Raw genomic sequence first — 14,935 nt, 5'->3', positions numbered from 1 at the left:
GGGAAATAATATTTGCCCTGTCTGCCTCAGTTTCCTCAACTGTAAAATGTGGACCATGATAGTACCTTACCTCCCCCTCTGATTAATGAACCCTCTCCCCCCCAACATTTTGATCTACACTGTGTCTCCTTTTAAACCCCTTGGTAAAAATCTGGAATCCTAGCTATGACCTAATTACAGGCTTTGCAACTTTTGCCTCTGCCCAAAACCCCTCTGTCTCGGCCCCCTCTGCCCCTGCTCCCTTTAGGGTCAGGCCAGCTTAGGGCTATCTTTGTCCTTTGTCTTTTACTTTTCTCCAGGTCTGCCAAAGTTACTGGTTATCTGCACCTGGTCTGCCAGGGGTCTCCTTTGATGTCCCAAAGCCCTCTTGAACAAGCATGTTTATAACTCAATTACAAGTTTTGTCACTTCTGTTCTGGTCAGCACCATCCATTCCTAGGGCAACTTTTGACATTCAGTCTCTTAAATGAATTTCATTATCTTACTAAGATCATTTTTTCCTTCCTTCTCTCTTCTATATAAAAAGCATATGTAGAATGTCTCATTGCTAGAGCATCTCCCATTTCTCAGCCCAATGAGCCATCATAATATCCCTGGCCAGGGAGACAACCTGTGTCTCTGAATTCTTTTTTTCAGATAGTCTTCCTTGAACCCCCATAACTTATTAGGATCAAATCAGATAAAGTGCTGAGTGGAATATTCCCTCTTAAGAGTTATATTCCTGGTGAAGTCCTCTCAGGGTTAAAAATCATGAAAACAAAGACAGACTATTAATCTTAGACTATTCTTAGAAGAAAGAGGGAGAGACCTTGCATTCCAAGCCAGGCACCCTCCCGATTCTGCTGGGGAGGGGGGGCAGTGGACTATTTTCAGAGAGACCTTGCATTTTTGGTTAGTCACCCATTTGATGACAAAACTATCTTAACTGGGAGAACAGTAGACTGTTCCCGTGAGAAAAACTGAAGCTCATATGACTTCCCTTGTTGGATGATAAGTAGACTGTTACTTCAGTAAGATAGTTATAATCTTGAAGGTTATTCTCACCATCTGGATGGGGAGGTCAAATTTTATGAAAACCTTCCATTCTTTTCTTTGTTGCTGGGGTAGATTTTCACAAGTAGAATGTAACTCTGAAGACTAACCAATGAGTTGACAGACAGAGGATAGGGAGGAGGAGGGGATTTCTTTAGGTCTAATCTTGCTTGACTGTAGATTCCAGGAAACTCCTTTATCTTCACCACCTTTGTGCGACTTGGAGTGTGTCCTTTGCTAAAGAAAAGCCAAAATAAACTTTTCTTTTTGCTCAGAGAACTCTCTATATTTTTTAAAGTGGATTTTTATCCCACACGGTGCTCAGCACAAAATCTAACACAAGAAAGCATTAAATAAATGTTAGTTATCATCATCATCATCATCAAAACTAATTTGGAGGGGCAGCTAGGTGGCGCAGTGGATAAAACACTGGCCCTGGAGTCAGGAGTACCTGGGTTCAAATCCATTCTCAGACACTTAATAATTACCTAGCTGTGTGGCCTTGGGCAAGCCACTTAACCCCATTTGCCTTACAAAAAAAAAAACCTAAAAAGAAACTAATTTGGAGAAAGAAAAAGGTATTCTCAAGGAAAATGATGAAAAGAAAAAGAAAAAGAAGAAACTACAGGACCTAGCTATACCAGAACTCAAAAATTATACTGCAAAGTAGTGATCATCAAAATGATCTGATGAGAAACAGAGAGAGAGAGAGAGAGAGAGAGAGAGAGAGAGAGAGAGAGAGAGAGAGAAGAAACAGAGAACACAACAGCACAGAGGGACAGATCAGGCATACAACATTCACAAACACATCAATATTATTCAACAAAGACCTCAGGCACTGTGGGAAGGACTCAGTATTTGACAAAAACTGCTGTGAAAAGTGGCAAAAATGTGGCAGAAATTAGATTAATGCCAAAATCTCATACCTCATACCAAGATTAACTTTAAACAGGTTCAAAACTTAGACATAAAAGTCCCAGCATTAAAAAAAGAGAGGGATTAGGAATAAATTACTCTTCAAATCTATGGATAAGATTACTAGATAATTATATTTGTATGCGCAGATATAGTCAATTATATATATGTTTATTATTAGAGATAATTTGTTCATGATTATAGAAAGAAACATAAAACTAAAAAGGTTTTCCACCAACAAAACCAAGGAAGTAACACAGTAAACTGGGGCGTTGAGAATCTTTGAAGCAAGCTTCTCTGATAAAAGGCTCATTTCCAAGATATACAAGGTGTCCCCAAACTCTGAGAATGGTTTTAAGCTTTAATAATAGCCTGGTTCCCAACCTCACCACTCATCTAAAACTAGACCTACCAAAGATCTCTTAATGGCTAAAACCAAAGGTCTCTTGATTAGCTCCTCCCCTGGAGTCTCACTTCTCTGGAGCTTTCTTGTTTCTCATCTAGCCATGCCTCAAACTCCTTGACTGGATTGTCCTCCATGTCCTGCTCCAGGTCTCTGACCTGGCCTCTCTTCTCTCTCTGGGTGAAGCAGCGCTGGACTTGGGGTGAGAGAGGCCCAGGTTCACATCCCCGGACACTCAGCTGGGCAGGCCACTTAACCTCTGTGCCTCAGTGGGTCCCATGGCCTCCAGACGATCTCCTAGCTCTAAATCAGTGATTTCCATCATTTCCGCTGGATTTCCTCAGCTCCCTCAGGCTCACCAAGCTCTCTCTGCAGGTGATTCCCAGATCTCTAGACTTGGTCTCTCATGGGTGAACTCCAAATGTCAAAACTCCCCTCTTCCTAACTATTATCTTTTGGTGGAGGGAACTACCATCCTGGCAGGGTCCCCCCTCAATCCTTACCTTCCTCCAGTCCTGAAGCCCCAGCCCATCAGCTGCTTCACTTTTTCTATTTACTTGTCTCTCTACTCACATGGAAATTACCTTAATGAACAATAATAACAGTAATAGTCAGCATTTCTTTTTCGCTCACTATGTCCCAGACACAATGGTTTACAACTATTTCATTTGATCCCCACAACAACCCTTTGAGGTAGATGCTGAGATTATCCTCATTTTACAGATGAGGAAACTAAGGCAGACAGAGGTGAAGGGGTTTGCCAGCAGGATCCCACAGCCAGGAAGTGCCTGAGGCTGGATTTGAACTCGGATCTGATTCCAGGTCAAGGTTTGTGCCAACAGTTGCCAGTTCATGCCCTATCATCTGTCACCTGGATTACTATAACAGCCTCCCGACCTCCAGCTTCTGTTTTCTACATCCCTCATCTCCACATAGCTTCCAAGACGACAGCTCAAAGCACAAGTGTGGGTCCCCTCTTTTTGAGAGCTTTCTTGGCTCCCAGGGGGCCCCTCCTCTAGGTGGTCCTTGGGGTTCTTTACCTCTTGGCTCCGGCCAACCTTTGCAGAATCATTGGACATTCCTCTCTGACCTACCTGTGGCTTCCCATAGGAGAAACCCATCTAACGCTTGTCTGGAAGACCCTTCAAGGGTCAACTTGCTTGGCAGCTACCTTCCTCATGAGGTATCTCCCCACGTCAAAGTCTACCCCCCCCACTCTCCTCATTAGGGCAGACAATGGGAAGACACATGGTCTTCCCACCAGATTCACACTAGTAGAATGGAAGCTCCTGGGGGGGGGGGTCCTGTTTGGGTTTTGACTTTGTATTCTCCCCAGAAGCAGCAGAGTGAGCCTTATGGTCAGCACCCCCTCCAAGCTGAGCAATCTATAAGGCTGTGCCACCTACAAGTCTATGCCATCTACAGGGCTGTGTAATCTACAAGTCTGTGCCATCTACATGGCTGTGCCACTTACAAGTCTGTGCCATCAACAAGGCCGTGCCATCTACAAGTCTATGCCATCTACAGGGCTGTGTCATCTACAAGTCTGTGCATTCTACATGGCTGTGCCAATTACAAGTCTGTGCCATCAACAAGGCTGTGCCATCTACAAGTCTGTGCCACCTACAAGTCTATATAATCTACAAGGCTGTGCCACCTACAAGTATGTGCCACCTACAAGGCTGTGCCTTCTATAAGGCTGTGCTACCTACAAGGCTGTGTATCTACAAGTTTATGTAATCTACAAGGTTGTGCCATCTACAAGGCTGTGCCACCTACAAGGCTGTGCCATCTATAAGTCTGTGCCATCTACAAGTCTGTGTCATCTACAAGTCTGTGCCACCTACAAGTCTATGTAATCTACAAGTCTGTGCGAACTACATGGCTGTGCCACCTACAAGTCTGTGCCATCTACAGGGCTGTGTCATCTACAAGTCTGTGCCATCCACATGGCTGTGCCACTTACAAGTCTGTGCCATCAACAAGGCTGTGCCATCTACAAGGCTGTGCCATCTACAAGTCTGTGCCACCTACAAGTCTATATAATCTACAAGGCTGTGCCACCTACAAGTATGTGCCACCTACAAGGCTGTGCCTTCTATAAGCCTGTGCTACCTACAAGGCTGTGTATCTACAAGTTTATGTAATCTACAAGGTTGTGCCATCTACAAGGCTGTGCCACCTACAAGTCTGTGTCATCCACAAGGCTGTGCCATCCTCAAGTCTGTGCCATCTACAAGTCTGTGTCATCTACAAGTCTGTGCCACCTACAAGTCTATGTAATCTGCAAGTCTGTGCGAACTACATGGCTGTGCCACCTACAAGTCTGTGCCATCTACAGGGCTGTGTCATCTACAAGTCTGTGCCATCCACATGGCTGTGCCACTTACAAGTCTGTGCCATCAACAAGGCTGTGCCATCTACAAGGCTGTGCCATCTACAAGTCTGTGCCACCTACAAGTCTATATAATCTACAAGGCTGTGCCACCTACAAGTATGTGCCACCTACAAGGCTGTGCCTTCTATAAGCCTGTGCTACCTACAAGGCTGTGTATCTACAAGTTTATGTAATCTACAAGGTTGTGCCATCTACAAGGCTGTGCCACCTACAAGTCTGTGTCATCCACAAGGCTGTGCCATCCTCAAGTCTGTGCCATCTACAAGTCTGTGTCATCTACAAGTCTGTGCCACCTACAAGTCTATGTAATCTGCAAGTCTGTGCGAACTACATGGCTGTGCCACCTACAAGTCTGTGCCATCTACAGGGCTGTGTCATCTACAAGTCTGTGCCAACCACATGGCTGTGCCACTTACAAGTCTGTGCCATCAACAAGGCTGTGCCATCTACAAGTCTGTGCCACCTACAAGGCTGTGCCACCTACAAGGCTGTGCCTTCTATAAGGCTGTGCTACCTACAAGGCTGTGTATCTACAAGTCTATGTAATCTACAAGGTTGTGCCACCTACAAGTCTGTGTCATCCACAAGGCTGTGCCATCCTCAAGTTTGTGCCATCTACAAGTCTGTTCCATCTACAAGTCTGTGCCATCCTCAAGTCTGTGCCATCTACAAGGCTATACTATCTACAAGTCTGTGCCATCTTCATGGCTGTGCCACTTATAAGGCTGTTTCATCTACAAGCCTGTGCCACCTACAAGTCTGTGTAATCTACAAGGCTGTGCCACCTTCAAGTCTGTGCCATCTTCTTGGCTGTGCCACTTATAAGGCTGTTTCATCTACAAGTCTGTGCCACCTACAAGTCTGTGCCATCTTCAAGGCTGTTTTATCCACAAGGCTGTGCCACCTACAACTCTGTGCCATCCACAAGGCTGTGCCAACTACATGGCTGTGCCACCTACAAATCTGTGCCATCTATAACTCTGTGCCATCCACAAGGCTATTCCAACTACATGACTGTGCCACCTACAAATCTGTGCCATGAACAAGGCTTTGCCATCTACAAGTCTGTGCCACCCACAAGTCTGTGCTATCCACAAGGCTGTGCCATCAACAAGGCTGTACCATCTACAAGTCTGTGCCATCCACAAGGCTGTGCCATGAACAAGGCTGTGCCATCTACAAGGCTGTGCCACCTACAAGTCTGTGCCATCCACAAGGCTGTGCCATCCACAAGTCTGTGCCATCTTCAAGGCTGTTTCATCTACAAGGCTGTGCCACCTACAAGTCTGTCATCCACAAGGCTGTGCCATCTACAAATCTATGTAATCTATAAGGCTGTGCCATCCTCAAGTCTGTGCCATCTACAAGGCTGTTTTATCCACAAGGCTGTGCCACCTACAAGGCTGTGCCACCTACAACTCTGTGCCATCTACAAGGCTGTGCCACCTACAAGTCTGTGCCATCTACAAGGCTATGCCACCTACAAGTCTTTGACATCCATAAGGCTATGCCACCTACAAGTCTGTGCCACCTACAAGTCTGTGCCATCTACAAGGCTGTGCCACTTACAAGTCTGTGCCATCTACAAGTCTGTGTCATCCACAAGGCTGTGCCATGAAAAAGGCTGTACCTTCTACAAGTCTGTGCCATCCACAGGGCTGTGCCATGAACAAGGCTGTGCCACCTACAAGTCTGTACCACCTATGAAATGTGTGCCATCCACAAGGTTGTGCCACCTACAAGTCTGCGTAATCTACAAGGCTCTGCCACCTACAAGTCTGTGCCATCTACAAGGCTATGCCATCTACAAGTCTTTGACATCCACAAGGCTGTGCCACCTACAAGTCTGTGTCATCCACAAGGCTGTGCCACCTACAAGTCTGTGTCATCCACAAGGCTGTGCCACCTGCAAGTCTGTGCCATCTACAAGGCTGTGCCACTTACAAATCTGTGCCATCTACAAGTCTGTGTCATCCACAAGGCTGTGCCGTGAAAAAGGCTGTACCTTCTACAAGTCTGTGCCATCCACAGGGCTGTGCCATGAACAAGGCTGTGCCACCTACAAGTCTGTGCCACCGATGAAGTGTGTGCCATCCACAAGGTTGTGCCACCTACAAGTCTGCGTAATCTACAAGGCTCTGCCACCTACAAGTCTGTGCCATCTACAAGGCTATGCCATCTACAAGTCTTTGACATCCACAAGGCTGTGCCACCTACAAGTCTGTGTCATCCACAAGGCTGTGCCACCTACAAGTCTGTGTCATCCACAAGGCTGTGCCACCTGCAAGTCTGTGCCATCTACAAGGCTGTGCCACTTACAAGTCTGTGCCATCTACAAGTCTGTGTCATCCACAAGGCTGTGCCATGAAAAAGGCTGTACCTTCTACAAGTCTGTGCCATCCACAGGGCTGTGCCATGAACAAGGCTGTGCCACCTACAAGTCTGTGCCACCTATGAAGTGTGTGCCATCCACAAGGTTGTGCCACCTACAAGTCTGCGTAATCTACAAGGCTGTGCCACCGACAAGTCTGTGCCATCTACAAGGCTATGCCATCTACAAGTCTTTGACATCCACAAGGCTGTGCCACCTACAAGTCTGTGCCATCTACAAGGCTGTGCCACCTACAAGTCTGTGCCATCTATAAGGCTGTGCCACCTACAAGTCTGTGCCATCTACAAGGCTGCGCCACCTACAAGTCTATGTCATCCACAAGGCTGTGCCATCAACAAGGTTGTGCCACCTACAAGTCCGTGCCATCCACAATTCTGTGCCATCTACAACTCTGTTCCACCTACAAGTCTGTTCCATCTACAAGTCTATGTCATCCACAAGGCTGTGCCATCTACAAATCTATGTAACCTATAAGGCTGTGCCATCCTCAAGTCTGTGCCATCTACAAGGCTGTTTTATCCACAAGGCTGTGCCACCTACAACTCTGTGCCATCCACAAGGCTGTGCCAACTACATGGCTGTGCCACCTACAAATCTGTGCCATCTATAACTCTGTGCCATCCACAAGGCTATTCCAACTACATGACTGTGCCACCTACAAATCTGTGCCATGAACAAGGCTTTGCCATCTACAAGTCTGTGCCACCCACAAGTCTGTGCTATCCACAAGGCTGTGCCATCAACAAGGCTGTACCATCTACAAGTCTGTGCCATCCACAAGGCTGTGCCATGAACAAGGCTGTGCCATCTACAAGGCTGTGCCACCTACAAGTCTGTGCCATCCACAAGGCTGTGCCATCCACAAGTCTGTGCCATCTTCAAGGCTGTTTCATCTACAAGGCTGTGCCACCTACAAGTCTGTCATCCACAAGGCTGTGCCATCTACAAATCTATGTAATCTATAAGGCTGTGCCATCCTCAAGTCTGTGCCATCTACAAGGCTGTTTTATCCACAAGGCTGTGCCACCTACAAGGCTGTGCCACCTACAACTCTGTGCCATCTACAAGGCTGTGCCACCTACAAGTCTGTGCCATCTACAAGGCTATGCCACCTACAAGTCTTTGACATCCATAAGGCTATGCCACCTACAAGTCTGTGCCACCTACAAGTCTGTGCCATCTACAAGGCTGTGCCACTTACAAGTCTGTGCCATCTACAAGTCTGTGTCATCCACAAGGCTGTGCCATGAAAAAGGCTGTACCTTCTACAAGTCTGTGCCATCCACAGGGCTGTGCCATGAACAAGGCTGTGCCACCTACAAGTCTGTACCACCTATGAAATGTGTGCCATCCACAAGGTTGTGCCACCTACAAGTCTGCGTAATCTACAAGGCTCTGCCACCTACAAGTCTGTGCCATCTACAAGGCTATGCCATCTACAAGTCTTTGACATCCACAAGGCTGTGCCACCTACAAGTCTGTGTCATCCACAAGGCTGTGCCACCTACAAGTCTGTGTCATCCACAAGGCTGTGCCACCTGCAAGTCTGTGCCATCTACAAGGCTGTGCCACTTACAAGTCTGTGCCATCTACAAGTCTGTGTCATCCACAAGGCTGTGCCATGAAAAAGGCTGTACCTTCTACAAGTCTGTGCCATCCACAGAGCTGTGCCATGAACAAGGTTGTGCCACCTACAAGTCTGTGCCACCTATGAAGTGTGTGCCATCCACAAGGTTGTGCCACCTACAAGTCTGCGTAATCTACAAGGCTGTGCCACCGACAAGTCTGTGCCATCTACAAGGCTATGCCATCTACAAGTCTTTGACATCCACAAGGCTGTGCCACCTACAAGTCTGTGCCATCTACAAGGCTGTGCCACCTACAAGTCTGTGCCATCTATAAGGCTGTGCCACCTACAAGTCTGTGCCATCTACAAGGCTGCGCCACCTACAAGTCTATGTCATCCACAAGGCTGTGCCATCAACAAGGTTGTGCCATCTACAAGTCCGTGCCATCCACAAGTCTGTGCCATCTACAACTCTGTTCCACCTACAAGTCTGTTCCATCTACAAGTCTATGTCATCCACAAGGCTGTGCCATCTACAAATCTATGTAACCTATAAGGCTGTGCCATCCTCAAGTCTGTGCCATCTACAAGGCTGTTTTATCCACAAGGCTGTGCCACCTACAAGTCTGTGCCATCTACAAGGCTATGCCACCTACAAGTCTTTGACATCCAAAAGGCTATGCCACCTACAAGTCTGTGTCATCCACAAGGGGCTGTGCCACCTACAAGTCTGTGCCATCTACAAGTCTGTGTCATACACAAGGCTGTGCCATGAAAAAGGCTGTACCTTCTACAAGTCTGTGCCATCCACAGAGCTGTGCCATGAACAAGGTTGTGCCACCTACAAGTCTGTGCCACCTATGAAGTGTGTGCCATCCACAAGGTTGTGCCACCTACAAGTCTGCGTAATCTACAAGGCTGTGCCACCGACAAGTCTGTGCCATCTACAAGGCTATGCCATCTACAAGTCTTTGACATCCACAAGGCTGTGCCACCTACAAGTCTGTTTCATCCACAAGGCTGTGCCGCCTACAAGTCTGTGCCATCTACAAGGCTGTGCCACCTACAAGTCTGTGCCATCTATAAGGCTGTGCCACCTACAAGTCTGTGCCATCTACAAGGCTGCGCCACCTACAAGTCTATGTCATCCACAAGGCTGTGCCATCAACAAGGTTGTGCCATCTACAAGTCCGTGCCATCCACAAGTCTGTGCCATCTACAACTCTGTTCCACCTACAAGTCTGTTCCATCTACAAGTCTATGTCATCCACAAGGCTGTGCCATCTACAAATCTATGTAACCTATAAGGCTGTGCCATCCTCAAGTCTGTGCCATCTACAAGGCTGTTTTATCCACAAGGCTGTGCCACCTACAAGTCTTTGACATCCATAAGGCTATGCCACCTACAAGTCTGTGTCATCCACAAGGGGCTGTGCCACCTACAAGTCTGTGCCATCTACAAGGCTGTGCCACTTACAAGTCTGTGCCATCTACAAGTCTGTGTCATCCACAAGGCTGTGCCATGAAAAAGGCTGTACCTTCTACAAGTCTGTGCCATCCACAGGGCTGTGCCATGAACAAGGCTGTGCCACCTACAAGTCTGTGCCACTTATGAAGTGTGTGCCATCCACAAGGTTGTGCCACCTACAAGTCTGCGTAATCTACAAGGCTGTGCCACCTACAAGTCTGTGCCATCTACAAGGCTATGCCATATACAAGTCTTTGACATCCACAAGGCTGTGCCACCTACAAGTCTGTGTCATCCACAAGGCTGTGCCACCTACAAGTCTGTGCCACTTACAAGTCTGTGCCATCTACAAGTCTATGTCATCCACAAGGCTGTGCCATCAACAAGGTTGTGCCATCTACAAGTCCGTGCCATCCACAAGTCTGTGCCATCTACAACTCTGTTCCACCTACAAGTCTGTTCCATCTACAAGTCTATGTCATCCACAAGGCTGTGCCATCTACAAATCTATGTAACCTATAAGGCTGTGCCATCCTCAAGTCTGTGCCATCTACAAGGCTGTTTTATCCACAAGGCTGTGCCACCTACAAGTCTGTGCCATCTACAAGGCTATGCCACCTACAAGTCTTTGACATCCATAAGGCTATGCCACCTACAAGTCTGTGTCATCCACAAGGGGCTGTGCCACCTACAAGTCTGTGCCATCTACAAGGCTGTGCCACCTACAAGTCTGTGCCATCTACAAGTCTGTGTCATCCACAAGGCTGTGCCATGAAAAAGGCTGTACCTTCTACAAGTCTGTGCCATCCACAGGGCTGTGCCATGAACAAGGCTGTGCCACCTACAAGTCTGTGCCACCTATGAAGTGTGTGCCATCCACAAGGTTGTGCCACCTACAAGTCTGTGCCATCTACAAGGCTATGCCATCTACAAGTCTTTGACATCCACAAGGCTGTGCCACCTACAAGTCTGTGTCATCCACAAGGCTGTGCCACCTACAAGTCTGTGCCATCTACAAGTCTGTGCCACTTACAAGTCTGTGCCATCTACAAGTCTGTGTCATTCACAAGTCTGTGCCATGAACAAGGTTGTGCCATCTACAAGGCTGTGCCACCTACAAGTCTGTGACATCCACAAGGCTGTGCCATGAACAAGGCTGTGCCATCTACAAGGCTGTGCCACCTACAAGTCTGTGCCATCTACAAGGCTATGCCATCTACAAGTCTTTGACATCCACAAGGCTGTGCCATCTACAAGTCTGTGCCACTTACAAGTCTGTGCCATCTACAAGTCTGTGTCATTCACAAGTCTGTGCCATGAACAAGGTTGTGCCATCTACAAGGCTGTGCCACCTACAAGTCTGTGCCACCTACAAAGCTGTGCCATCTACAAGGCTGTGCCACTTACAAGTCTGTGCCATCTACAAGTCTGTGTCATCCACAAGGCTGTGCCATGAAAAAGGCTGTACCTTCTACAAGTCTGTGCCATCTACAAGTCTGTGCCACCTACGAAGTGTGTACCATCCACGAGGCTGTGCCACCTACGAAGTGTGTACCATCCACGAGGCTGTGCCACCTACAAGTCTACGTAATCTACAAGTCTGTGCCATCTACAAGGCTATGCCACCTACAAGTCCTTGACATCCACAAGGCTGTGCCATCTACAAGGCTGTGCCACCTACAAGTCTGTGTCATCCACAAAGCTGTGGCATGAACAAGGCTGTGCCATCTACAAGTCTGTGTCATCCACAAGGCTGTGCCACCTATAAGTCTGTGCCACTTACAAGTCTGTGTCATCCACAAGGCTGTGCCATGAACAAGGCTGTGCCATCTACAAGGCTGTGCCACCTACAACTCTGTGCCACCTACAAGTCTGTGTCATCCACAAAGCTGTGGCATGAACAAGGCTGTGCCATCGACAAGTCTGTGCCATCCACAAGGCTGTGCCATCAACAAGGCTGTGCCACCTACAAGTCTGTGCCATCCACAAGTCTGTGCCATCTACAACCCTGTGCCACCTACAAGTCTGTTCCATCTACAAGTCTATGTCATCCACAAGGCTGTGCCATCTACAAGGCTATGCCATCTACAAGTCTTTGACATCCACAAGGCTGTGCCACCTACAAGTCTGTGTCATCCACAAGGCTGTGCCACCTACAAGTCTGTGCCATCTACAAGTCTGTGCCACTTACAAGTCTGTGCCATCTATAAGTCTGTGTCATTCACAAGTCTGTGCCATGAACAAGGTTGTGCCATCTACAAGGCTGTGCCACCTACAAGTCTGTGCCACCTACAAGTCTGTGTCATCCACAAGGGGCTGTGCCACCTACAAAGCTGTGCCATCTACAAGGCTGTGCCACTTACAAGTCTGTGCCATCTACAAGTCTGTGTCATCCACAAGGCTGTGCCATGAAAAAGGCTGTACCTTCTACAAGTCTGTGCCATCTACAAGTCTGTGCCACCTACGAAGTGTGTACCATCCACGAGGCTGTGCCACCTACAAGTCTACGTAATCTACAAGGCTGTGCCAGCTACAAGTCTGTGCCATCTACAAGGCTATGCCACCTACAAGTCCTTGACATCCACAAGGCTGTGCCATCTACAAGGCTGTGCCACCTACAACTCTGTGCCACCTACAAGTCTGTGTCATCCACAAAGCTGTGGCATGAACAAGGCTGTGCCATCGACAAGTCTGTGCCATCCACAAGGCTGTGCCATCAACAAGGCTGTGCCACCTACAAGTCTGTGTCATCCACAAGGCTGTGCCACCTATAAGTCTGTGCCACTTACAAGTCTGTGTCATCCACAAGGCTGTGCCATGAACAAGGCTGTGCCATCTACAAGGCTGTGCCACCTACAACTTTGTGCCACCTACAAGTCTGTGTCATCCACAAAGCTGTGGCATGAACAAGGCTGTGCCATCGACAAGTCCGTGCCACCTACAAGTGTGTGCCATCCACAAGGCTGTGCCATCAACAAGGCTGTGCCATCTACAAGTCTGTGCCATCCACAAGTCTGTGCCATCTACAACCCTGTGCCACCTACAAGTCTGTTCCATCTACAAGTCTATGTCATCCACAAGGCTGTGCCATCTACAAATCTATGTAACCTATAAGGCTGTGCCATCCTCAAATCTGTGCCATCTATAAGGCTGTTTTATCCACAAGTCTGTGCCACCTACAACTCTGTGCCATCCACAAGGCTGTGCCAACTACATGGCTGTGCTACCTACAAATCTGTGCCATCTACAAGGCTGTGCCAACTACATGGCTGTGGCACCTACAACTCTGTGCCATCTACAACTCTGTGCCATCCATAAGGCTGTGCCAACTACATGGCTGTGCCACCTACAAATCTGTGCCATCCACAAGGCTGTGCCACCTACAAGTCTATGTCATCCACAAGGCTGTGCAATCTACAAATCTATGTAATCTATAAGGCTGTGCCATCCTCAAGTCTGTGCCATCTACAAGGCTGTTTTATCCACAAGGTTGTGCCACCTACAACTCTGTGCCATCCACAAGTCTGTGCCAGCTACAGGGCTGTGCCATCTACAAGTCTGTGTCACAACTCTGTGCCATCCACAAGTCTGTGCCAGCTACAAGGCTGTTTCATCTACAAGGCTGTGCCACCTACAAGTCTGTGCCATCCACAAGGCTGTGCCCCCTACAAGGCTGTTCCCCAGTCTGGGCTTGGGTCCCTCAGATCCCGAGAGAATTCCACCTCATGCAGCTTGGGGGGCAATGAGTTTCATGGTGATGCCCACCCCTTCCCCCAAGCTCAGAGGGAGGGCATGGAGGTCCACTAGGGTAACGGGCATCAGGCAGTTTGGGGGGCTCTGGGAGAGATATGAGGGGCCGAGCAGACGGGCAAGACGAGTCCCGGGAAGGGGCCGGCCCGATCGGGAGGGGCGAGAAGGGGGAGCAGAGCTGGGCCGCCGGGGCGGAGGGGGGCAGGGCCGATGCCGCCCGGGGCCGAAGTGGGGGCGGGGGGCTGCTTCGCGGGGTCGGGGCTCGGGGGGGCCGCGGGGGGAGGCGCGTCGCGTAGCCCCGCCGGATCGCCCTGCCCGAGTGGCCTCAGTTTCCCCGCAGCGCGCGGGGAGGAGGGGAGGGATCCGCACCCGCCCAAGCGGCTCCGACACTCACCCGGGCCCGCGCGCTGCTGGGCATGCGTAGTCACCGGGCCCAGAGACGCCGCACTACATTTCCCAGAAGGCTGCGCGCCTGCTTCCTCTTTTGGGGTGGACCGGAAGTTCGTCTTCAGTACCCCCTCCCCTCCTCCCACTACCGGAAGAGGAAGCTGAGTTCGCAGAGATTTCTGGGAGACGGTAGTGTTTCGCGCCCCCTGTGACCTTGTTTTGCCTCACTTTCGACATGTGTGCAATTGAGGTCATAAATACCTCCCAGGGTTCTTGAGAGGATCAAATGGAGTAATACGTACAGAACATTTTGCAAATCTTGGAAGTATATGGAAATTCTTGATATTGTTATTACTATGTTCCCAGTACTTAATATTTGTTGTTTAGTTCTTTTTAGTCATTCCAACTCCTTGTGATCCCACTTGGGATTTTTCTTGGCAAAAATACTGACTTGCCATTGCTTTCTCCAGTGGATTAAGACAAATAGAGGTTGAGTGCCATGCCCAGGGTCACATAGCTAATAAGTATCTGAGGCCCTATTCATTGTGTCACCCAGCTGCCCACTTAACATGTAATCTTTAATAAATGAGTTTACATTCTTTCGCAATCAATATAAAAGTGCT

General features: G+C 48.6%; 1 protein-coding gene across 2 annotated transcripts in view; it reads right to left on the bottom strand.

Annotated features, from left to right (window-relative positions):
- Positions 1–14,388, bottom strand: part of LOC141509841 (uncharacterized) — a 29,936-nt gene extending 15,548 nt beyond the window's left edge. The window contains exon 1 of one of the 2 annotated variants that reach the window (XM_074219665.1): positions 14,320–14,388. The gene's annotated coding sequence lies outside the window, so the exon portion shown is untranslated. Of the gene's footprint in view, positions 1–1,044; positions 1,758–14,319 lie in introns of those variants that run through there. The other variant, XM_074219666.1, reaches the window with a different exon arrangement.
- Between the last annotated feature and the right edge of the window lie 547 nt (positions 14,389–14,935).

The sequence above is a fragment of the Macrotis lagotis genome, chromosome 1, assembly GCF_037893015.1.
Source record: "Macrotis lagotis isolate mMagLag1 chromosome 1, bilby.v1.9.chrom.fasta, whole genome shotgun sequence".
In the NCBI taxonomy this organism is placed as follows: Eukaryota; Metazoa; Chordata; class Mammalia; order Peramelemorphia; family Peramelidae; genus Macrotis; species Macrotis lagotis.
Note: the sequence above shows the minus strand (reverse complement) of the source record. Positions and strands in the feature narration are given on the sequence as shown.